At 47.0% G+C, this 24083-nt stretch overlaps 2 long non-coding RNA genes across 2 annotated transcripts in view; one reads left to right on the forward strand and one right to left on the reverse strand.

Annotated features, from left to right (window-relative positions):
- Positions 1–24083, forward strand: part of LOC115290095 — a 119773-nt gene that overhangs the window by 70698 nt on the left and 24992 nt on the right. The window lies entirely within an intron of this gene.
- LOC115290096 overlaps positions 14423–24083 on the reverse strand; it is a 35697-nt gene continuing 26036 nt past the window's right edge. The window contains exon 3 of the long non-coding RNA XR_003907959.1: positions 14423–14457. This is a non-coding gene — a long non-coding RNA (uncharacterized LOC115290096). The remainder of the gene's footprint in view (positions 14458–24083) is intronic.

Genomic DNA, 24083 nt, shown 5'->3' on the forward strand with positions numbered 1-24083 from the left:
TTCTTCTTCATCTTCTTCTTCTTTCTTCTTCTTCTTCCTTAACATTTATTTATTATTGAAAGACAGAGAGAGACAGAGCATGAGCATGTGAGGGGCAGAGGGAGAGACACAGAATCTGAAGCAGGCTCCAGGCTCCGAGCTGTCAGCACAGAGCCTGACGCAGCGCTCAAACCCATAAACCGTGAGATCGTGACCTGAGCCAAAGTCAGAGCTCAACCAACTGAGCCACTCAGGCACCCCTTGACCTGTTTATTCTTAAGGTAAGACTGAGCCCTGAAGACATGGTCAGTGCTGGGGCCTTCCCTTTAGGGTTGGAGCAATGGAGACCCCATAAATTACACAACTCAGTCAGACATGGCCCAGTTTTGGTGTGCCTGGTCCCTGGTTCTGGTGTGCCTGGTCCCTGGCAAACTGTGGGACCTCTAAGCTTTGGTTTCCCAAATCAGCATGTCAACATAGGAGGGTATTTGCAGTAATGCATGAAAGTATAATGTACAGATTCCATGATGGTGGCTGCGATCATTATAATTTTCATTTGTAAAGATTGAGGATTAAAAAAAACCCCAAATGCCTCAGGAAATAATAGGAACATGCCATTGGTAAAAATAGTTGGGTAGGGTCCTAATGACCTGAGCTATGAAATATGAAGTATGAAAAGGAAGAAAAGATCTAGAAAGCAGGGGTGGTTGAGACAGCAGTCTCAGACAAAGAGGATAATCTTGGAGAAAGAGAGCGAGATGGAGAAACATAGGGCCAGCCTTCCAGAGTTCTGCTTCCTCTTCTTTTATTTTTTTAAATTTTAAATGTTTATTTTTAAGAGAGAGAGACTGTGAGTGAGGAAGGGTTAGAAAGAGAGGGAGACACAGAATCCAAAGCAGGCTCCAGGCTTCATGCCGTCAGCACAGAGCCCGATGCAGGGCTTGAACCCACGAACCACCAGATCATAACCTAAGCTGAAGTTGGACACTAAACCAACTGAGCCACCCAGGCGCCCCTCCACTTCCTCTTCTTGGGACAAGCATGACGCCCTGATTCCAAATCTGCAGAGCCAGACGCGGTATAGAAGCATTGATTTGCTTTAATGTAAATATTTTGATGTCTTTCTTTGCCTGAACTTTTAACCCTGCTGGTAAACAGGGTATGTATAAATGATTATTTTTCTGAGAACTGACTTTTGAGGAAATAGGGGGAAAAGGGATTTCTATCAGCTAATTGTCAGTCTTGTACATGATTGAAAACCTCACTTTTCTGCTTCTCAAAATCTGCTTCAGGAGACATTCGGCCACCAAGAACTGCTTTATTCTAATTTATAAAAAAGAAAACTGTAAAATGTAGAAATACACCAGTTCAAAACAGCAACACTTACAAACACAATGAAGGGAGGGGAGTCATTCTGTACGTTTCTGAGATGAGAAGAACAATCCAATCAAGTCTAAGTTGTTTCTAATTAGAAACTTTCCACCTTCCATGACCCTGTGGACTCTGGTTATATGCTCATCTCTTCACTCCATTTCCATCCTCTGTAACTTCTGAGGTCAAGAAAGCATCTGAGGTCCTGGCCTCAGAGCAAACTTGCAATATGCAATGTACTACCTTTGTTTACAAACACTGTCCCTGCTGGGGAATATTGTGTGATAAATGGGAACAATGACAGAGAACCAATCAGAACAAGGAAGACATGGATTCTAACACAAGCTTTCCACCTGAAAGTGTCATTTGACTTCTGCCCTATGATTTCTCAACTATTAAATAAAGATACGGGGGGCACTTGAGTGGCTCCATTGGTTGAGTGCTGACTTCGGCTCAGGTCATGATCCCCCGGTCCATGAGTTCGAGCCCTGCGTCTGACTCCATGCAGACAGCTCAGAGCCTGGAGCCTGCTTCAGATACTGTGTGTCCCTCTCTCTGCTCCTCCTCCATTCTCACTCTGTCTCTCAAAAACAAATAAACATTTAAATAATTTTTAAAAATAAATAAAATAAATGAAGATACGGCTTTTTGGTTTCAACCCCCATGGACTGTTGTCGAAGTTCAAGATCCAATTCAAAGGGATACATGCGCCCCTATGCTTTACTGCAGCATGATTTACAATAGTCAAAACAGGGAAGCAGTCCAAATGTTCATTGATGATATATATGTATATGTGCCACATCTTTATATATATAATATATACTATATTATATATATAATGGACTATTACTCAGCCATAAAAAAGAATGAAATCTTGCCATTTGCAATGACATGAATGGAGCTAGAGAGTATTATGTTAAGCAAAACAAGTCAGAGAAAGACAAATATGTGATTTCCCTCATATGTGGAATTTAATAAACAAAACAAATGAGCAAAGGGGAAAAAAGACAGAGAGAAACCAAGAAATAGGCTCTTAGCACTAGAGCACACACCGATGGTTACCAGAGGGGAGGTCAGTAGGGGTCAGGTGAGATAGGTGGTGGGGACCAAGGACGGCACTTGTGAGGGGCACGCGGTGTTATACGGAAGTGTGGAATCACTGTATTGTACACCTGAAATTAATATAACACCGTATGTTAACGATACGGGAATAAAAATTAAAAACTTTAAAAAACCCCAACAAGATCCAAAATATGGCTTCCATGGAGCAAGGAAACCCTCTCCATGCTCAGACTGTGATGGGGTCCCACCCACATCACAACAGATGATTGTGCGTCCTTGGGTTCCTAAGACTTGATGGAGACCCCAGTTTTGGAAAGACTCTCCCGCCCCTCACGATTCATACCTACAATATGTGTGTCTGTTAGTCAAATGCTGGTGGAATCTCTTTCAAATAAGGTCACCTTGGGAGGTAAACTGAAGACGTTGAGAATAAATGTTTCAAGTCTTCTAAGATAGGTAGGGTGGTACAGATAGGACTTCTAAGGAAGTTTCTCCCGCCTTCATATAAGAAGGATGAAGGGGAGGGGAGGTGGGGCCCAGAAGAGGAGACAAATGGCTGCATCTTTTTAAAGATGGGATTGAAACAAGTCACAAAGTGTGTTAAGAGAGGCAGCTCGTGGGAAGCCAGTTCCTAATGCTCTCGGTCCCCATCCTTCTCCTCCTTTTCCTTTCAGAATAAATTAAAGAACCGGCTAAAATCCAAATTGTGTGTGTGGTATCTTTATCTGATCAACCTCATGCTCTAATCACATCTTATCTTTGCTTGTAAAGCAGCTCCCTTCCTGTTCTCCAGGCACATTACTTCTTTAAATGTTATGAACACACACACATATGAGTCAACTCTGCAGAAAAACAGAACTCAAGGTCTTCTTCCTCTGCAATTCATTGGGAGGCTTTGTTCTGGAAGGCCTGAGCTGGCATTACTAGCAAACTGTCCCACACCTCCCCAAAGCTCTGCAAATAGCCCCTCTCTCAAAGCAAACAAGGGGGGACATCAGGTGAATACTAAAGAATGGAAATGTCATTCATTTCCAGATCTGTGTCCTTCCTAGTTGACAGAGTGTATCAGTCACTGCAAGTTTGTTGAGACTGCCTAGTTAGAGAATTTATTTGGAAGGCTGTGTTAATAAGATATTTTTTTATTTAAAATAATTTTTTAACGTTTACTTATTTTTGAGAAGGAGAGACAGACAGAGCATGAGCAGGGGAGGGGTAGAAGGAGAGGGAGACACAGAATCTGAAGCAGGTTCCAGGCTCTGAACTGTCAGCACAGAGCCCGACGTGGAGCTTGAATCCACAAACTGCGAGATCACATCCTGAGCCAAAGTCGACGCTTAATCGACTGAGCCACCCAGGCGCCCCCAGGTATTTTTTGGAAACTCAGTTGTGCGTGGTTAATGCTATCTTTTCTTCCCCTTGATTCGTTTCAAACTATTTAAATTGGAAAGTTGGGGGCTGTTTTAAGATGCACTAAGCTGAAAAAAGTTATTTTCTTGTGGTGGTGTTTGTTGTCACTGTTCTTGTTGGGTGGTTGCTTCTAGTTTCTACAAGGCCCCTCCTCTCTGGGCTTCTGAGTAATGATCAGACCAATGTTTCTCCAGCCAGATGGTGAAATGGGTGTTTTTAAGGCAAAGGCAACATGAGTAGTGTCGCTGAATGTAATTCTCGTGTGTGTGTGTTTCCACACTGAAAGTTCTTTGCAAAATTACATAAATACTTGTATGTCAGTTGCAGTATATATAAGAGTGTTCCCCCATGTACCCCAATGTTCACAGCAGCACTTTCAACAACAGCCAAATCATGGAAAGAGCCTAAATGTCCATCACCTGATGAATGATAAAGAAGATGTGGTGTATATGTATATATATATATATATATATATACACAATGGAATACTACATGGCAATGAGAAAGAATGACATCTGGCCATTTACAGCAATGTGGATAGAACTCAAGGGTGTCATGCTAAGCAAAATAAGTCAGGCGGAGAAGGACAGGTATCATATGTTTTCACTCATAAGTGTAACAAGAGACACTTAGCAAAGGACTATGGGGGAGGGGTTGGGGAGAGGGAGGAAGGCAAACCATGAGAGACTCTTGAATACTGAGAACAAACTGAGGGTTGATGGGCACGGAGGAGGGCACTTGTCGGGATGAGCCCTGGGTGTTACATGGAAACCAACTTGATAATAAACCATAAAAGAAAAAAAAAAGAAAAAGAAGTGAAGTACTGATACATGTAACAACATGGAAGAAACTTGAAAAAAAAGAGTGTGTTCCATTATAAAAAAGGGTGATTTAAAAGTGTTCCTTCCATTGGTGAATAAATCTTCCCCATCATTACAACTGATAATCACGTTTGGAACTCCTTTGATTTCCTTCTCCTAACAACCCCCCCGCCGCTTCCCCACCTTAGAAAAAGACTGCTCTCATGTAGCAAAGTGTTTGTGACTTTAGCATAAAATATAATTTCTGATTCCCACCACACCCATTCAAATTCAAAGAGAAGTGCATTTTTCTATCAAATTGAGACAGGAATCTAATATTTGTAGAAAATCTATGAGCATATATTGTTCTAAAAAGCACTTCTATACACTCATCCATGGCCCCATGAGGCAGGAAACAACTCCATCCCCATTTTAAGACAGAATTGAAGGGGCGCCTGCGTGGCTCAGTCAGTTATGCATCCAACTTCGGCTCAAGTCACGATCTCATGGTTCATGAGTCTGAGCCCCACATCAGGCTCTGCGCTGCCAGTGCAAAGCCTGCTTGGGATTCTCTCTCACTGCCTCTCTTCCACTTGCGCTTTCTCCCTCTCCCAAAATAGAAAAGCGTATGATGTATTTCTAATCATCTGGAGCTCTGAATTCAGTAGCGATCATTAAAAAAAAAAACCAGAGAAATCAAGGCTCAGAGTGGGCAAGCAACTTGCCCAAAGAGACCCAGCTAGGAAGTGGCAAAGCTGATGCTCAGAGTGGGTTGGTTTAACCAAACTGTTTAAACTTCTCAATTTAATTTGTGAAACAACCCTATCTGGTGGGTATGATTGTCCCCAACTTATCACGAGTCTAGCAGGTCTGAGGCAAAGTTGTACAACCAAAGACCAGCAAGCCCGGAAGAGGGACTCATGGCTGCCTGGGTCCCCTGCACCTGCCGCCAGGTGAGAGGAGTGCTCCTCTGCACACTTCAGTGCCTTCCTGTCCGCGCACCGGCTGACCGCTCTCCGTGCTCTCCGTGCTCCCCGTGCTCTCCAAGGGCGGTAAAGTCACCTCCTTCTAAAGAGGGATTCCCTTCTGAGCCGCCGTGCCTCCCCTTCCTCTCTGTGAGAGGCATCTCCTGCTTTCAGAGTTTCAGCCCAGAAAGGAGGTGGGGAAACTTGAAAAAAAGGAGGTCTCACTCTTTTGGATTCACTCACTGGCAATGAGCCCCAGGAACTGTAACCAGCGTGGAACCTAGAGACGTTTGCCGGGAATCCTCCGAGTCCCTCCTGGCAGCACAGTGGCCAGCCGTCCCTGAATCGGCAGTGGGGAGCCTCGGCGGGTGGCCCTCGGGAAACCTCTCCGGCCGAGGGGTGCAGGGCAAGAGTGTCACAAGAACCCCTTGTCTCCTGGAATCCTGAAGATTAAATACAGGATCTGCTCTTATCACCCCTGCAGCCTTTTTTTTTTTAAAGTCTTGCACACTCACACAAAAATTGGGAACTTGATCACTGTGGGCTGACAATGTATTTTGAAAAGGAGGGGGGCAAAACCCTTCTTTCCCTGAAAGTTCCCATCCATTGTTGGGCAAACCTCATAAATCTGTTGCAGAGAGACAGGCTGCGTGTACTCGAATTACCTCCTGCTACAGTCTTAACTTTGAGTTTTAATGTCCTAAACATGAACAGCGTTGTATCCTAGTGCAGGTCTGATTAATGAGGCAGTTTTGCCAACTGCAGGGTCAGAGAGCGGCTCCCCACTCCCTTCCTTTTTTTTTTTTCTTCCTTGTGGCTTAGTAACCACTTCAGCAAATTTCCCTATTAAATATACAAGGCAACTGAGTGCAATAAAACCTAAAGGTTGTGGCAGATAAAATACTAGCGTGTCTCCGGGCAGGCCTCGCCCGCTGACAGAGAGCAGGTCTGCTCAAGATTGCCCTCCTCCCTTCCCACGAATCCCAAATGTGGTGGCTTGAATCCCAGCATAGACGCCCCTCGCCCCTCCACATGCGGGTCATCTTCAGTCTGTGGGTTACACTTGCAGCCCGTCTGCTTCCTGGGGGTGACGTGGTTTGTACATGGGGAGGCTGGATGTGCCCTAGTCATGGGTGAGATCATCAGTGCCCTCATTCTGGGTTTGCCGGTGGAGCAGAAGGTCACTCTTGGGAATTGACCCAAATTAGCACCTAACATCCAACCAGGAACGAAAGGGGGTTTTGTCTTGCCCAGATATTGCTGTCCCCGGAATACAGCTCCTTGGATCCTATTTGTGGAGCACTTAATACACACTGGGCACATTTAACTAATAAGGCCGAGTCCTCTGTGAGGTGGCGGAGGGGGGTCGGCATATACGATCTCATTCAGTGTCCAAAACAACCCTGTTCAGCCAAAGCCATTATCTCCATGTTTCTCGCATATAATCAGGCAGGCCTGTGCGGTGACATATCTCGCCCTGCTGGGATCTGAGTCACGCTCTGACCCCAAATTCAATATTCTTACACAATAAAACCTCTCCCACCGCCACCCCCTGCCCACTTGCATCCTCTTCATTCACTCACACACACAACACCTTTACACGCCTTGAACCCTTGGGTGGGCCAGTTGTATCAACAGCTTAACCAGAGAACCTAGATTGCCCCAAATTACAGGGATTTAGAATCTAAAACGTTCATGATTTTGAGGCTTCAACAGAGTTACTATTTCAGGTGAGTTTTGATTTTTTTTTTTAAACAAGCGTTCAGCACACTTTCTGTCTGAAGTGTCCAGATAATAAATATTAGGCTTTTCAGGCCTTTATGGCCTCTGTCACAACTATTGCATTCTGCCACTTTAATGAAAAGCAGCCATGGACAGTATGTAAAGGAAGGAGAGTGGCTATGTTCCAATAAAACTTTATTTACAGAGACAGGCAGTGGGCCAGATTTGGCGCAAGGGCCACAGTTTGAGACCCCATTGTTTTGAACCCAAGCCATCATTAAAAGTGGTATCAACACCCTAAGGTTTTAAACATTGGGTCTGGTTAAACTATCAGGGGCAAGACTAGGTACCAGGCCCTTCCCATGAGGCAGTAGAAGTCCATGTCTGCTAAATAACCACTGGGATCAGAGTTGCTTCTACCTCACAGATGGCTGGGCCAGCAGGTCTCAGTATGTGATTCACAGGGAGATAACATAGGCATTTTGCCAGGGAAAAAAAAAAGTTTTCTTGATTAATAAGTTTGGGAATCTTGGGTCAGGTAGTTGAACTATTTCTACGACTACAGGACTTCTCAGGGCTTTCAATATACTGGGAAAGAATGTTATAGGAAGGGAAAGTCATTCAAGTCTTCCAAGCTTGTTCGACCTATGTGTGCAATCAATCAATCTTTAGTTGTGCAGAGAGGGTAGGGTGGGGGGGGCGGGGAGGGAGGCAAAGATATGACTTTAAGTTCGGACTCATTTCCATTTCAACAGATGGTGACTTGGCTGAAAATGTCAGATTTGTTGAGCTGTTGTTATTGTCCCCTTTTGCTGCTGTTGTTGTTTTAATAGCCTTCTGAGTTTCCTCGTAGTGATTACGAAGAAAACCCCTGAACTGAATCAAAACAACAATGACAAAAGCAAAAACAAAGAACCAAATCCCCACCAGCACAATTCAGACCCTCTTGGCTAGTGTTGGTTTTCCACAGGCTGTGTTTATTTCAAAATGCACCTGCTTCCTTTTTTCTCTCTCGTTTCCCAAGTGCCACTGAGAATCCCTCCTCATCCAGGGACCTGAAAGGACCCCTGCGGGCCGGACCCACACAGGTCTTGGGTAGTGCATTCCTGGCAAAGCTGCCACCCTTTCCGCCCCCTGCCCCCATTCCAGGATGAAGGACCCCTCCCCATGTCCCCTCCATTCAGGCTTGTGCCTGATCCTGAAACCAGGTTTTAGTGAAAGCCTTTTGTAGCTGTGTCCGTCATCCAGGGAACCTTGGTCTTTCAGATGAGACCTTTTGTAGGCAGAGTGACCCTTTTCTTATTGGGAATCAGTGCACAGGGGGACACTGGCCCATGGGTGAGTCTCTTGTATTTCCTGCCTAAGAGTCCCCTGTTTCCTCCTGGGATGGGAGACATTGGTTCTAATCCTTCCATCTCCATAATCTCGCCTCTCCACCCCTGACCTGCAAAAGAACTCCGGCAGGGGAGGTGAAGGTGGCCTCCCCTCACTACAGAGAGCCAGGCAGGCATATAGGGCAGGTAAGGACCAGGCAGGTGTGAGTTCGAATCCCAGCCCGGACCCCACCAGCTGTGTGATTCAATCTCAGACCCAGCCTCTCCATAACCCATTTTACAAATGGGGACAAGAGTGACCTTGCCCTGTGGGGAAGGCACAAGGAAAAGCCAGTCAGTGCCTGTGTAGGGCCTGGTGCCAGTGCCCAGTAAAGGGGCGTCCAGGTGGGGCCTGACAGCTCCTGAGGAGAGGCTGCTGCCTGTCCATCCCGGGGAGGCTGTGCCAGATCAGAGGGAAGCTCAGCAAGCCACTTGAAAGGGACCTTGACTCATATTGTGGTAACTGAATATGCAGTTCAGGAAGTGCTTCGCAAGAGCAAACTGGGCTCCAGCCGCCCCCTCGTCCCCCTGCCCTCCGCACCCAATGCGTGGAGCCACGCCGCCGTTCCCAGCAGCCTTCCCGTCTGACATCAGCCACTGCACAGGGGCAGCGTGTGCCCTGCACGGGTGTGGGGGGCTGTGGGTTCATGGGCAGTCCAGCTGTCTAGGTCCCGATTTTGCGCCTTCTGTTAGGCCTGGTGCTCAGCCCTTGTCTCTGAGCCTCTTTTCCTCCATCTGCACCTGGCCCTCAACTCATACCAAGCCAGCGCTAAGCCCTTGATGAGCCTTGTGCCACTGAATTCTCACAAGCACCTTTCCAGAAAAAAGTACCAAACTTCTCACCGTTTAAGGATGGGGAAACTGAGGCACCCAGCGGTTATGGAACCTTGGAGCATGTGAAGGGTGAATCCCGGAGCTGGGATTTGAACCCAGGGAGTTGTCCTCCAGAGCTTGTCTCCTGACCACTCACATCCAGAACCTGTCTCACGGTAGGGCTTGGTGCTTCCTGATAGGAACGGAAGCACCAGCCATCATCCACCTGCTGCACGCGGGATGCTGTGCGCACGGGGCGGGGAAGGTGAGCTGTGGTCCTGAGTTCCCGCGGGGGTTCCCTGGACTCCCCACGCCTCCGGTGCGCCAGGCGATGTCCACCGCTCCCACTGTTCCCATGCCCAAGCCTCCTGTACCAGCCACCTCAGGAGTACTCCCGATCGTGTCCACCGCCCCCTCTTGGACTCTCCAGCCCCCAGAGCCTTCGACTGAATGCTCTGAGGCCAGGGCAGCAGGATCCCATGTGTGTGGGTACAGAGGAAAAGTGGGGGTGCTTGGGGATGAGGCGGGTGCTGGATGGGGCAGGGGAGGCCTCGGAGGTAGAGTCCCATAAGAGGAGGAGGAGGCTAATAGGAGCCCCATCCCTACTCCCTGTGCCCATCTCCACATCCTGTCCAGGCCGGGCATGGGCAGGAGGAGGTGGGGTGCGTCTCAGGGAGAGAAATGTAGGGTGGAGAGTGACAGGAAAGTGCCCCACAACAACCGGACAGAATTGCTGAGCTGGCTCTCGGCCCGGAGACCTGCCTCACAGGCCTGCAGGAGAGAAAACTCTTCTGGGAAATCAGGGCTCATCCTAGTTCCTCATTCAAGGCACACACCCTAATTCCCAAGGCAGTTAAAAGCTTGGCATTGCTCAACTCAGGCAGGGGATGCTGGGCACACTGGGTCCTCCGGCACGCCCTCAGATCCCGAGTGCTGGCCACCAAGGTCTGGACTGTCTGGCCTCCAAGGCCTCCAAGGCCAGACAGTGACCCAGTCCCTGGGTCCCGGAGCCCACGTGTCGAGGAGGAAGCTGCCGTTCTGATGGCCCAGAAACATCTGTTCCCCATTCGTCATTGTCAAGCTCTGATGTCCTTTGGGACTCTGTTTGAAGGACAGTTTTTACTGTTGTAACCAAAAAAGCAAAAGGAAGCAAACAATTACAGGCCCCTTTATTTTGGGACTTTTTTTTTCCTGTGTCTGTAGAAAGCCATTTCAGTAAATAGGGCCTTTGCCCAGATCACCTGCCCCCACAATGAGCCATTAGAACATCCCCCCGCCCCCCTCTCTACACCCCACCATGCTGAGAGATGTTGAGGTAAATACATTTGGGCTGAGGCTAGAACAAAATGAGCCAGCAGGAAACATTTGGTTTTCACCTGGGTTTGCTTGTGCATCGTTTGAAAGATACCTATAAGCCAGCCTGGTGTCCCTGGTGCTCTGTGATCAAATGCGGGAGCACAGGGGCAGCTCTGGGAGGGCAGCACTGCCATTGAGCTTCTGAGCCTTAGCAACTCCTCCTCTGACCTGGACGTTGCCAATGTGTGTGTGTCTAGAGGTTCCCACTCTGGCCCGACAAGTGTGTGCTAGTGCACACTTCAGCCATCTGGGCTCCCTGCTGTTCCCAGAGGCAATGAAGCCAGCTTGGTTCCGGATGGCCATAAAATGCCCTAGTGCTGGAGGCCGGGCAGCTGAGTGGCCTGCTGGGAGCTAATGAAGGATCACAGCCTTGCCCCAGGGCTCTGCTCAGCCCTGGTGTTTTCTTCCTGATGATTTTAGGGTGGGGCTCGGATTGGGAGGCCAGGAGGGTGTTTCCCAGCAGGATGCAGAGGTCTGGGTTCCTGGGATGTGATGAGTCAGCCCCTTGGTCCCTCTTTCCCTTCCTGCTTTTTCCCCCACACAAAGCGTTCTAGTTTCTTATGGCTTCCGAAACATCCTTGGTAGCTGGAAACGACATAAACGTTTTCCCTGACAGCTGTGGAGGCCAGAAGCCTGAAATTAGTGTCATTGGGCTAATGTCAAAGGGGGTGTTCATCCTGGGAGCTCTGGGGGACACTCGGCTGCCTGGACTGTTCTAGCTTCCAGAGGTCGCCGGGATTCCTTGGCTTGTGGCCCCTTTCTCTGTCTTAAAGTGCATCACGTTGACCTCTGGCTCCATTGTCCATGGCCTTCTCTCCTTTGACCTTCTTGCCTCACTCTTATCAGGACCCCAGTGATTACACTTAGGATCCACTCAGATAACCCAGGGTGAGAGCTCCATCTCAAGATCTTTAATTTAGTGTTTATTTTTGAGAGAGAGAGAGAGAGAGAGAGAGAGAAAGAGAGAAATAGAGTGTGATCAGGGGAGGGGCAGAGAGAGAGGGAGACATAGAATCCGAAGCAAGCTCCAGGCTCTAAGCTGTCAGCACAGGGCCTGACGTGGGGCTCAGACTCATGAACGGTGAGATCATGACCTCAGCCGAAGTTGGCCGCTCAACAAACTGAACCACCCAGGCACCCTACATGATTGTGAATTTAATCACATCTGCAAGTGCCCTTTTGCCATATAGGGTGACATTCAGCGGTCCCACGGATTGGCCTGTGGGTATTGTGGCAAGGCCACCACTCAACCTGGCACAGAAAGTTATCACGAAGTCCCACGAGCAGCCTCCTGCATTTCTGAGGAGAACTGGCCACAAAGACACAGAGAGCCGCAGTGTTTCTGGGGCCACACAATGTTTTTTCCCATCCCTGCAACTCCCAGTGTCCCCTGGGGCAGTGCATCTTCCTTCCATCACAGGCTGCCTTGGGGACAGGTGGACATACAGGGGCCAGGGTGCCAGTTCTTCCTTTCCTGCCTTGGTGCAGGAGGTGTACACACATCTCCAAACTCTATTGTTGGGGTGCTGGAAACTTGAAAGCTTACGTTGTCGTTCAGGTCAGTAGTGACCCCCCGACCACATTACTCTCTCGCCCCACTGGGCTCATGTTAGGGCCTGCCCATCCCCAAACCCGATGACCCAGCCTTCCCCGTGAGTCCATGAACTGCCATCCTCTGGGCTCTCTGTCACAGAGTTCGAGGATGCAGGTCCTGGCGCTTGCGCTCGGATCTGTGACTCTGGGATTGTCTGCCATGTGGGACAGACGGAGGATCTGAGGATCCATTTTGGTGCCATCCTACCAATGGGGGAGTGTCTTGGTAACCCAGCCCTGCCATCAGGGCCCCCGCTTCTGTCACCGAGGGGTGTGCCTGGGGTGTGCTGGAGGAAGAGGCCGTCTCAGAGAGTGATGCTGGGTTCACCAGTGTCAGCCCCTGGTCCTCTACTGTACTTCAGGCTCTTCTATTCCACGAAATGGCACTGCTGTGCTAGAGCCCTGATGGGGTTCAGGACATAATACCCCCGAAATATGTCACGTGTCATGATACACCGGATACTTAAGATGAAGGGGTTTGAGAAAATGGCAGCTGGCCACGACCTGGCCTTCCTCCCCGGCTTACACTTCTCCCCTGAAACTGGTCATAAAACACTGAAAGGAGAGGTGCACCCTCACCCCCGCCCCCCTACCTAGAGGAAAGGAGCATCCTACTCTCCGAAGACAAATAGATGTCAAGGAGATTCCGACAAACAGGCCTTACGGCGTGTCCCCCACTCTACAACACTTACCTCCCACTCCTTAATCTATCACATTCCTCAGCTCTTTATCCAACTCTGCATAGAACACCCAGGACTGTTTCTTTGGCTTCTCATTTCCTCAGGAAGGCTCCTGCATCACGTGAAACTCAGATCAAATCAATCGTTGTACTTCTTTTTTTTGGTCTGTGTTTGCCAGTTTAATTTTCAGGCCCAGCCAAGCACCCCCAAGATGGTGGAGGAAAAAATATGTTTCCTCCCCTATAGCCCTATAGGCATTGGTGAAACCCCTACTTACACAGCCATTTGCAGGACAAACAGGGGACAAACGTGGGCTGGCGGGTTAGGGGTGGCAGCCAGTGACAACCGGAGACTTAGGGAATGCTGCCCCAGCTTCTGTTTCACCTCTGAGGGGCTTTCACATGCAAAGTGTATTTGTGAAATGAATGAATGCATTCATGCCCCGGTCTGGTCCACACCATCCTTCCCTGGGGGAACTGACAAGTCCATCTAGAACTGCAGTCACACCTCAGGAAAGGACCCTCTGACACGAAGCTGAAGGGCAGGGTGCGCTGCCCATTCTCATCTCCCTTCTGTTACTCTGTTTCACCTCTCTAGGACTCATGGGACCTGAAACAAAAACTCTGGTCCCCAAACTAGGCTTTTACTTGAACGTAAGAGGGCTCAGAATAGTGACTCCAATGTTGTTGCCACATAATCTTGAAGCAGTTTGGAATTCCGTAGCTCTGCATAAAACAACAACGGATAAAAGAAAAAAGATTTTTGTTTTTAATCAGCAGCATTGATAGTTATGTAAATTTATGGATAGCTCACAGGTGTTTAAAAAAAAGAGTTCTAAATTCTGGATCCTCTTGGGAACAAGGACGGCGTCATTCGGCAAGAGGTACCAAGAAGAGTGAAGACAGGTCGTAGCCAAGATCCGAGGAGACATGGGGCAGCGTGGGGCTGATTACAAAGAGAACAGGGTGGAGGCAGGTAGGGTGCCATGATGGCATCGGCCTCAGGAAGCCTTTGGAACTAAAGCCTCTGGGACAAGAGGCCTAGGCTCTGCAGGGAGGGAGAGCCTGTAACCTACAACTTTGACAAACCAGTGGGGTGACCAAAGCATAATTTGCATGGGACTGGGAAAAATCCCTAGATGTGGGACTTCAGGTGTTAAAGGTGGGGCAGTCCCAAGCAAACCAGGATGGTTGATCACTCAAGTTCCAACCTGTCTCTAGAATGTTCTTTTCTTTTCTTCTTCTTCTTCTTCTTCTCCTTCTTCTTCTCCTTCTTCTTCTTCTTCTTCTTCTTCTTCTTCTTCTTCTTCTTCTTCTTTTTTAAGAGAGAGCATGAGCTTGGGACAGGAAGAGGGGAAGAGAGAGAGAATCTTAAGCAGGCTCCACGCTCAGTGAGGACTGAGACACAGGGCTTGATCCCACGACCCTAAGATCATGACCTGAGCTGAAATCAAGAGTCAGATGCATAAGCAACTGAGCCACGCAGGTGCCCCTAGAATTTTCTAGTGATGAAAGACCTTTAGTCCCCTGAGGCCACCAAGATGCCCCCCTCATCCACTGCTTATGCCTGGGGATGGTGGGAGTGGGGGATGCAGGGAAAGGTCACCTCTCCCTTCCCTCCTAGAGCAGAAGCAAGGACCTGTCTAGGACCTGGACTCTAAAGTGGAAGGTGAGCACTTAAAACACCTTTAAGATTTCATGAGAAGGACAAGATTTTATTTTAACAATCAACTTTAATATTTGACAGAATACAGACCTGTTTCTCAGAGTTGGTACTGAGTCAGTGTGGAAAAGATTCTTTCTCTAGAGGAAAACCACACTGGAGTTCATTTGAATTTCAAAGAGCAGTTTATCTTAAGCAACACAGCTCAGTGAAGCCTACTGCAGCTGGTTTAATGACCAGGAGTTCACCTGAATGCAAGGGAACCCCGAAATCTAGACTTGGAGTCCTTGAGGCCTCAGCCACAGTTTTGAGCTCCTCTGGAAAGACACAGACAGCCCAGCTACATGTCAGAAGTGCAAAAAGCATCACTTTCATCCTTTTTTTTTTTTAAATAGCTAAGCTCATCTTAAACAAAAGGCCCCTTTCCTATTGGTAGCAACAGAATATTTCATTCTACTCACTGAAGATTTCTAGATGTCTACTATTTTAAAATTTAAACTCGGGGCACCTGGGTGGCTCAGTTGGTCAAGCATCTGACTTCAGCTCAGGTCATAATCTCACGGTCTTTGAGTTTGAGCCCACATTGGGCTCTGTGCTGGCAACTCACAGCCTGGATCCTGCTTCTGATTCTGTGTCTCCCTCTCTCTCTGCCCCTCCTGCACTCATACTCTGTCTCTTTCACTCTTAAAAATGAATAATGTTAAAATTTTTTTTACCTTAAATTCATTGGGGTGCCTGAGTGGCTCAGTCAGTTAAACCTCTGACTTCAGCTCAGATCATGATCTCACGTTTGTGGGTTTGAGCCCTGCATTGGGCTCTGTCCTGACAGCTCAGAGCCTGGATCCTGTTTCAGATTCTGTGTCTCCCTCTCTCTTGGCCCCTCCCCTGCTCATGCTTTGTCTCAAAAATAAATAAAAACATTAAAAAAAACCCTAAACTTAAATTCATTGAGGTCTAAGTTTCTGATGGTGTCCTAGGTTTCTCTTTCCCTCTTCCTTTTCCAAGATGCAGTCCTGGTGCCAGAAGTGGACCTGTGTGCCTTGTGGCATTGAGAGGGGAGGATCTAACCTCACAAGGAGACAGAGTTCCTCTGTCCTGGTCTTCAGATGTTGGTCTCTGACCTCACCGTGTCCCTGAACCTCCGTGTCCATGTCTGGGTTTCCTCTCAGCCTGTCCTCACCATGGGCCCCACCCTAAGGTCTGCTGTAACTGGTGTCTACCCCCAGACTGGCTGAGAATAACCCACAGCACCGTTAAAAAACACTCTGTGTATCCATTCTCCCTTTGATGGCCATTTGGGCTATTTCCAATTTTGGAGTATTATGAATACATACGCACACATCGTTTTGTAGACAAATGTTTTTTCTCTTAGAAAACCAAGCAGGAGAAGCATGGCCAGGTCATACTGTAAGTGGATATTTAATTTATAAGTAGCTGCCAAATGTTTTTTTGAGATGATGGCAAAGAAGATGGCTTTGTGTCTTGGCTAACATTTGGTGTGGTCAGTCCTGATAAGAATTTTAAGCAATCTAGTACAAGAGAAATGGCATCTCATTGTGGGTGTTTTTTAATTGTTTTTTTTTTTTTAATGTTTATTTTTGAGAGAGAGACAGAATGAGAGCAGGGAAGGGGCAGAGATAGAGGGAGACACAGAGTCCAAAGTAGGCTCCAGCCTCTGAGCTGTCAGCACAGAGCCTGACGTGGGGGCCAAACCCATGAACCGTGAGATCATGACTTGAGCAGAAGTCGACTCTTAACTGACTGAGTCACCCAGGCGCCCCAGTCACTGTGGTTCTAATTTGAATTTCCCTAATTAGTAATTATGTTGAGCAGCTTTGCATGTGCTTATTGCCCATTTGTGAAGTGTCCATTCTTGTCCTTTGCCTATTTTGAATATTGAATTGTGGGTCTTTTACTATGGATATATAGGAATCCTTTATATATTCCGGATACAATCCTGTGGCAGCTAAAGAGGTTGTGAAGGTTTTCTCCCATTCTTTGGCTTATCTCTTTGTCATTTTCTTTCCTTCAAAGAGACGAATTTTATGAAGACCAGTTTATCATTTCAAAAAGGTTATGAGTAGAGCGTTACACTTCCTATGAGATCTTTGCCTACCCCCAACATTGCAAGGACCTTCTTACAAGGACCCTCCACACGATGTATAATTATAGGGCTTTACTTTTAAGCTCACAGTTGATAAGCCTCCGTATGGGTGGCTAAATTTTTATTTGAAGATTTTCCAGGGATTTTGTTGTCAATTTCTACTATCTATGGGGTAAAAGATAAACTCTGTATGATATCATATAAACCATAGGCAACAACAATTGGCAATTACCTTTCAAAGAAATTACAGAAGGACATACAAATAGTCTTTATTTTACCTTCATGTTTGCCGTGCTGGGTATCTTTTTTTCCATGCCGAAGGCACAAGTGTCCATGTGATGTCATTTCTCTTCACTCTGAATAGCTTCCTTTCACATTTCCTGAGGAAGCGTTCTCTCAGCTTCCTTTCCCTGACAATATCGACGTCACCTTCATTTTTCAAAAGATATATTTGACTGGATATCAATTCCAGCATTTCTCATTTCATTATCTTCTCTCATAATTTCTTGTTGCTTCCAAAAAAAAAGGCAGCTGGGCTTCCTATCATTGGTCTCTTATGTGATATTTTCCTCTCTGGCTCCTCCAGATTTTTCCCTCTATTTTTCAGCAGATTAACTATGATGTTCTCTTCTGTGGAATGTGTCCATGGTGATCTTCCTTTTGCATAGTTTTTGTGACTCTTGACTTTATACGTGAATATTCTTTGAGCAAATTCAGGACATTTTCAGCCATTTTCTCTCAAGTATTTTTTTTCTGCCAACTCTCTCTCTTCCTCTTCTGAAATTTCAGTTACATACATATTAGAATGCTTGATATTGTACCAAACATCACGGAGACTCTTTAATTTTTAAAACTCTTTCTAACCCTGTGTTCTTAAGATTGGATAATTTATATTGGCCTGTCTTCTAGTTCACTGACACATTTCTTCTATTGCCCCCAACTTGATATGAAGCCGAGGCACTAAATTTTTCATTGCTGATTCTTGTCAGTTCTAGAACTCCCACCGGATTCTTGTTTGTTTGTTTCTGTTGCCCTGCTGAGACTTCCCACCTAGTCAGTCATGTTGGCAATGTTTTCCTTTACATCTTCAAACATATTTATAATAGCTACTGTAAAGTTCTTCTCTGCTACCTTCAAAATCTGAGCTACCTGGGAGTCTGTTTCTATTGAACAATTTTTTTGTCTTGAGTATGGGTTACATTTTTCTGTTTCTTTGCATGTCTAGGAACTTTTTTATTGTATACTGGTCTCTGTGGTCAATAGGTTTAGAGATTCTGTATTCTGTTGTCTTTCAGCAGACAGTTAATTATGGCACATCACCTTGAAGTTTCAGAAGCTTGGTTTTACACACTTTAAATGGGTCTCTTTTGATTTTCTTTAATCTGAGAGATGATCTTTAATCCCAAGACATAGTTACTGCTCCTAGATATGATTCCCTCCCATCACCCCCACCCCAGGATTTCAATGGAATGCCCAAGGTGTTTATGAAATCTCTCTTGGAAAAAGTATCATGATTCAAACTCCAAACTCTGTCTCTGATTAAATGGGCAGCAGTTGAAATGTCTGCTCAGCTTTTTAAACTTTTAACTCCTTTCAGGATTTATTCCCTCCATTTCCAGCCACTCTGGTAGCCTTGAACTCTGTCCTCTGATACCTTGAGCAATAAGCTTTCTGACTGGCTGACTGAGGAAAGCCCTCAGCAAACAACTGTCTAAAGATAGATTTCACCCAGTGTGGTTCCTTCTTTCAAAGGTCAAAGTCTCTCCAATTTCTGCCTGTTTCTGGTTGTTCTGTGATATTTTAAAATAGTTTTTAAATATTTTGTTCAGAGTTTGTTATTGTTATCTGCAGGAAGGTTGACCAGTAGGAGCTACTCCACCATCCTCAGAACTAGAATTTTTTCTACACCCATTTTAAGGATTTTTAAATGCATCGAGAAACTGACCTCCATAAAGATTATACCAGATTACAGTCTCATTGGTAGTTGATACTCATCCCACTTGGAAGCCAGGATTTTTAAGCTAAATATCATGGCATTTTGGAAACTTGGAGATCACCAGAGATACTAATTCTCATTTAGGGTCCCTGAATCCCAAAACAATTCATGAAGGTTGCACTGGGTTGAAGGACAATCTCTACGAGTTAAAAAGACAATTTCCGAATATAAAATGTACAAGTATTCCTAACTAAAACCTTAAATGCAGTTACCTTTGGTTAGAATAACATCATATTTTTCATGGAGGACTTCTGCTGGACGGTTAAGCATGATTTTGGCCAACCCAAACTGGCAAAACACATTATTACTGATAGGTGAAATATGGCTTTTAGGACATAACAACCTTGAGGAGAAATGTAATTAGAGGGATTATTGGTGGCCCTGGGCCCTAGGAACAGTGAAGGGAGTTTCTTGCAGATGAATTTAGCCTTCATCATGGGCTCTATCTTTGTTCATATGGCTTTGCTGGCAAAAGCACACGCCTCTTTATTTGCTGAGGCCCAAAGAAATGAAAGGGCTTGCCTGGAGTCACACACACTCACTCCCACTGTGGGTACAGAGATCAAAACCCAAGATCAGTCTTTGTTCCGAACACAGCGGCACATTTTAACTGTAAAGGAGTAATTCTGATATCCACCATGGTTCAGAGAGAAAAATATAAGAGTAAACTCAGAGAAGAGTATTTTAGAGAGCTACGGACCATGTTAACAATTGGGTAGACAGTCGTGTTCTTTGAAGTGTCCGTGATTTCCATGTCATTAACTTTCAGGGACGAGTGAGAACCAACCACAGTCCAGGTGAATGAATTTTAGCCAAATGCAGGCCCGTTGCCCCTCGCCAGGTTTTCCTTGATTTGTCTGTGATGTCTGTTTCTTATATTGTGATGTTGGATTCGGATTCGTGTGTGCAGATTCATACCGCCTCAATTTCCAAAGGCAAATGCTTCTCCTCTTTTGTCCCCATGTAGAAATGACTGGAATAAGGTGGATACACAGACTGCTTTCCTTTTACAACTTCTCTAACACCCCCGGTGTTACATTTTCCGTGGCAAAACTCAGGTTTATTTCATCTGTCTGTTTTATGTTTCTTCAGAAAAGTCCGGGTTCTCATTTGAGGCAGTGATCACGACACCATGGAGACTTTAGCAAAGACTTGATGCTTCAAAGGGACTTAGATGGATGTTTAATTACCTCCACCTGGAGACACTTGGTGCCTCCTGCTGTGTGTGTATGTGAGGTTGAGTGCGTGAGTGTGCAAGGTCTTGTGTGTGTGTGCGTGAAGTCAGCTATGTAAGAGCAAATGTGAGTGCCCTCTGTCTCCTCTCTGACATTTCATTTCTAACTGTGCTCCGGAAGGCTGACGGGCTGATCAGGGCACTCCTGCCTGGTGTCTGCATAGAGCTCATCCCAAGAACCCAGGATACAGTTCAGACTCGCTCAGACCCATCTCTGAGGGCTGGGATCACGATGACCGATCCTTTGGGAAGTGGCTGTCACCCAGGAAGGAGAAGCCAGGCAACCCTTGGGGAACGCAGAGGCCTCTAACCTCCAGGGTGGCCATAGGCTTTTATCCCTTCTCAGGAGCACAGCCTTTCCCACCTGTTTTTCCAGCCAGGCAGGCCAGCCCTGTAGCAAAGAGGGAAGCCCCCGAGGGCCCCACATCCTGGCGGTGCAGCCGGGCCTCGTGTGCAAAAAGACACAAGAAATTGGGCCGTGATGGGACGGCGCGAGGGGGAAACAGCTCCGCAGAGACCGGCTGCAGAAGGAGGGGACAAGGAAGGCCATCCAGAGGAGAGGCGAGAGCCCAGGCCACACAGGAGGGAGCCGACGCGGCCACGGACCCCTCCAGTTGTGCAAGGCTGATCCTGGAGAGGGGGGCAGGCGGAGATAAACACAGAACCCTGCTTTTTGAAGAGAAGATGTGAAAAGGGATCTTTTCCTTCTCCAGGCTCTGCAGCAAAGCTGGACGCTTCTGGCTGGGGACTTTAGACCCCATGCCTCCTTCTGACGGTCCTTCGTGCCCCTTCACCATTTTTCTGAAGCTTGACCTGAGGGAATCTCACGTTTTGCCTCTGCTTTATCCTTGTCACCATTCATGACAATTGAAGGAATTCCATGTGGTGAGAATATGACCACGGGACCCCTCTGACTTCAAGCGTGTGCACTTGGATCTGTGGACTGTATTTTCTCTACCCTCATATGAGCTTTTCAAATAAAAGCATTTGAGAAGCTGAAGGCTTTGGACACATATTGTAGAGATGTAGAAATGGACTCTGAAGCCAGACCACCTAGTTTAACTGTAGCTCCAACGGGTACCAGCTGTGTGGCCTTAGGTAAGCTACTTAACATCTCTGGTCCTCACTTTCTTTATCTGTAGAATAAAGACAAAGATAGTACCTACCTCGTAGTGTTATTTGGATTGTATTAACTATTATGTATGGAATATGCCAACAATTCCTGGCATCTAGGAAGTACTATGTAAGTGTAAGCCGTCATTGTTTTTATAAGTATTATTCTGCTTCATTTCCTTCTGCTTATTGCACATACCTAATTTCTACACGCGATCCCAATATTTTCACTATTAAGGTGAGAAGAATGTCTAGCTCCCTCCCATCTCCCCCGTCCTGGCCTGCACACAACCCCTTATCCTTGCTTTTCTGGCTGGGGCCAAAGACACAATTCTTGTCCCTGTGCCTGGGTCAGGAATGTTGAAACAGAGTAAGTAGATGCATTTACTGTACTGTGGTTTGGGTTCCGTCTGTCTTTCAACTTATAAAGTGTCTGTGTAATTTTTTTTCCATCATCATTAACGACGGAATTCTTTTGTCATAATTTTTACAATTAATATGTGCACATTGTCAGAAAAAAATATTTGCACATTGTTAAAAAGACTTCAAGTATAAAAAGCCCCCAGCTCTTGCTGATTTCCTCCTCTTGAGGCAATCACTGCTATCAGTTTCCTGACATCCTTCCAGGATCCTTCTAGAACAACATTTATTCTGTAATGTCTTTGCTGAATTTCCACTAGGCACCGTTGGTGCAGCTGTGTAAATGAGTGTGCGTGCACAGGCCTGGGTGAGAAAGACCTCCGGGTTGAGGCCATCTGCACCTACAGGTCACTGAGTCTACGGATTCTGGGGCTGGACCTTTCACAGCCCGAAGGAGGTCAAAAGCCCACTCAAGTGCTTTGAATGGCTTGACATCAAGGTCACTGTTCCACAGGGCCCAGGCTGACCTTGTAGCGTGGTTCTAAACCCCACGCTCAGACTTTGGTCTGCTGTTACCCCAAGTCTGGGGGCTAACCCCCTCCCGGCCTTCTCCTTGGAGTCTGGCTCTTTGACCTGAGATTTTTTTGTAGGCGTTTACCCTTTCCTCTCTGGCCCTGCCAAGAACAGGGCTCCCCAGAAATCCCCCTAAGACACCAGGACTGACCCAGAGAAGCCCCAGCCCACCTGTTATATCTGGCCTCTGTCATCCCTCCAGGTCACTGAGCAGCTCTGCCAAGTACCTTGCTGGGGTCACTGATGTTTGTCCCCCGTCCCGCACCCCCTCGGATTCTGTGGGCTTCATGCTCTGCCTGGGAAGACCCCTCCCCTGTGCCATCTGTGACGGCCGTAGTTGATTGCCAGGTGACTTTGAGCCTCCCAACCTACCCAGGCCTTGGTCTCCTCGCTCGAAAAGTGGGGAAGGAGACAATTCCCCTGCATCTTCAGGGTTCTTTCTATTGCTGAGTCTATCTCACTAAACATATTTTAAATAACATTTATAGGTATAAATGCACCCGGGTGAGCTCATGGCCATAGTAGGAACAGGGATGCGGGTAAATGAGGGCCAGGGAAGCTTTGGGAAAGGCACCTTGGACCTGTCCCTGGCCTGCTTCACACCTAACACAGTGTCCCTTGTCCCCAGTGGCAGGCACCCTGTGAGCCCTGTGAGCGACCAATGCCACAGCACAGCCTGAGCTAATTGCAAGGGAGGCCAGTGGCTGCCCAGAGTTGCTTCTCAGCCCCCAGCCAAATGCCCCATTTGAAAAGCTGTGCCAAGTCCCCATAGATGATTCTCTGTCCAAAAACTGGGAACAAGGACTAATAGAGCCACTTTCATTTTAATAGGGGGAAAAAAAGTGGCTCAAAAGCACTTCATCGTTTTCTAAATGGTCTCGGGCAGAAAGACCTGGCCCAGCCCTGTCTTAAGGCAAAGCTTCCTTCCTCATGATCTTCAGCCTCACATTGATGGCAGCGACAGCGATGTAACAAGAAGTAACAGTAACAAGAGCTGCCGTCTTCCAAATTTCAAACTATGTTGGCAGATATCTGAGGCTCACTGCTGCCGGAAGAGTGGCCTCTGGGGACCCCCACTGCTACAAGCAGCTTAATGACAAGGACGTTGCCTTTTAGTGTCTGCATGTCCAGAAATGCAGGTCTAGCCACCGAGGTCATGCACTAGAGCAAGAGTAGAGAGTGTCAGCATCAGACCAGACATGACCACGAACTACATGTAATTGGCAAATGGGCATGGAAAGGCTTACACACTCATGATCTCTGCAGAGGGACCATCCATAGGGACAGGCCATCACACCTACTGCTCCTCGTTGGTGGTCAAACCCTTAGGGTTCCTCCACATCTTTCCTCCTCCAGCCCCCATCGTGTAAACCTCTGGTTTCTCCTCTGAGCTATCCGAGATTTCTGCTGGACAGGATCGCTCTCTACCAACTCAGCTCTGTCCCCAAAGAACTCGGTCATTGTGCACATGCGGGCTGCTGTGGCCGGTGGTTCTCCCTTCTCCGCCCCATTTTCAATTTGGAAGGCGGCAGCTCTTGTTACACTTCTTGTTACATCGCTGCCGCTGCCATCAATGTGAGGCTGAAGATCACGAGGAAGGAAGCTTTGCCTTAAGACAGGGCTGGGCCAGGTCTCTCTGCCTGAGACCATTTAGAAAACGATGAAGTGCTTTTGAGCCACTTTTTCTATGATTTTCTTCTTTACAAACTGCATTTTTTCAAAGATTGGGAGAAACAAACATATCAGGATGAGAGATGCGTAGAGTTAGGTGAAAGGATGATGGTCAGTTTTAGTCTTCTTTTGGTTTTCTGTATTTCCAAAGTTTCTACAATGAACATCTATTGTGTGTGTAATCAGGAAAACAGACCGATGAAAGGGAACGGGGGCGGGGCCTGGGTGGCTCAGTTGGCTGAGGGTCCA

Source organism: Suricata suricatta, chromosome 4, assembly GCF_006229205.1.
Source record: "Suricata suricatta isolate VVHF042 chromosome 4, meerkat_22Aug2017_6uvM2_HiC, whole genome shotgun sequence".
In the NCBI taxonomy this organism is placed as follows: Eukaryota; Metazoa; Chordata; class Mammalia; order Carnivora; family Herpestidae; genus Suricata; species Suricata suricatta.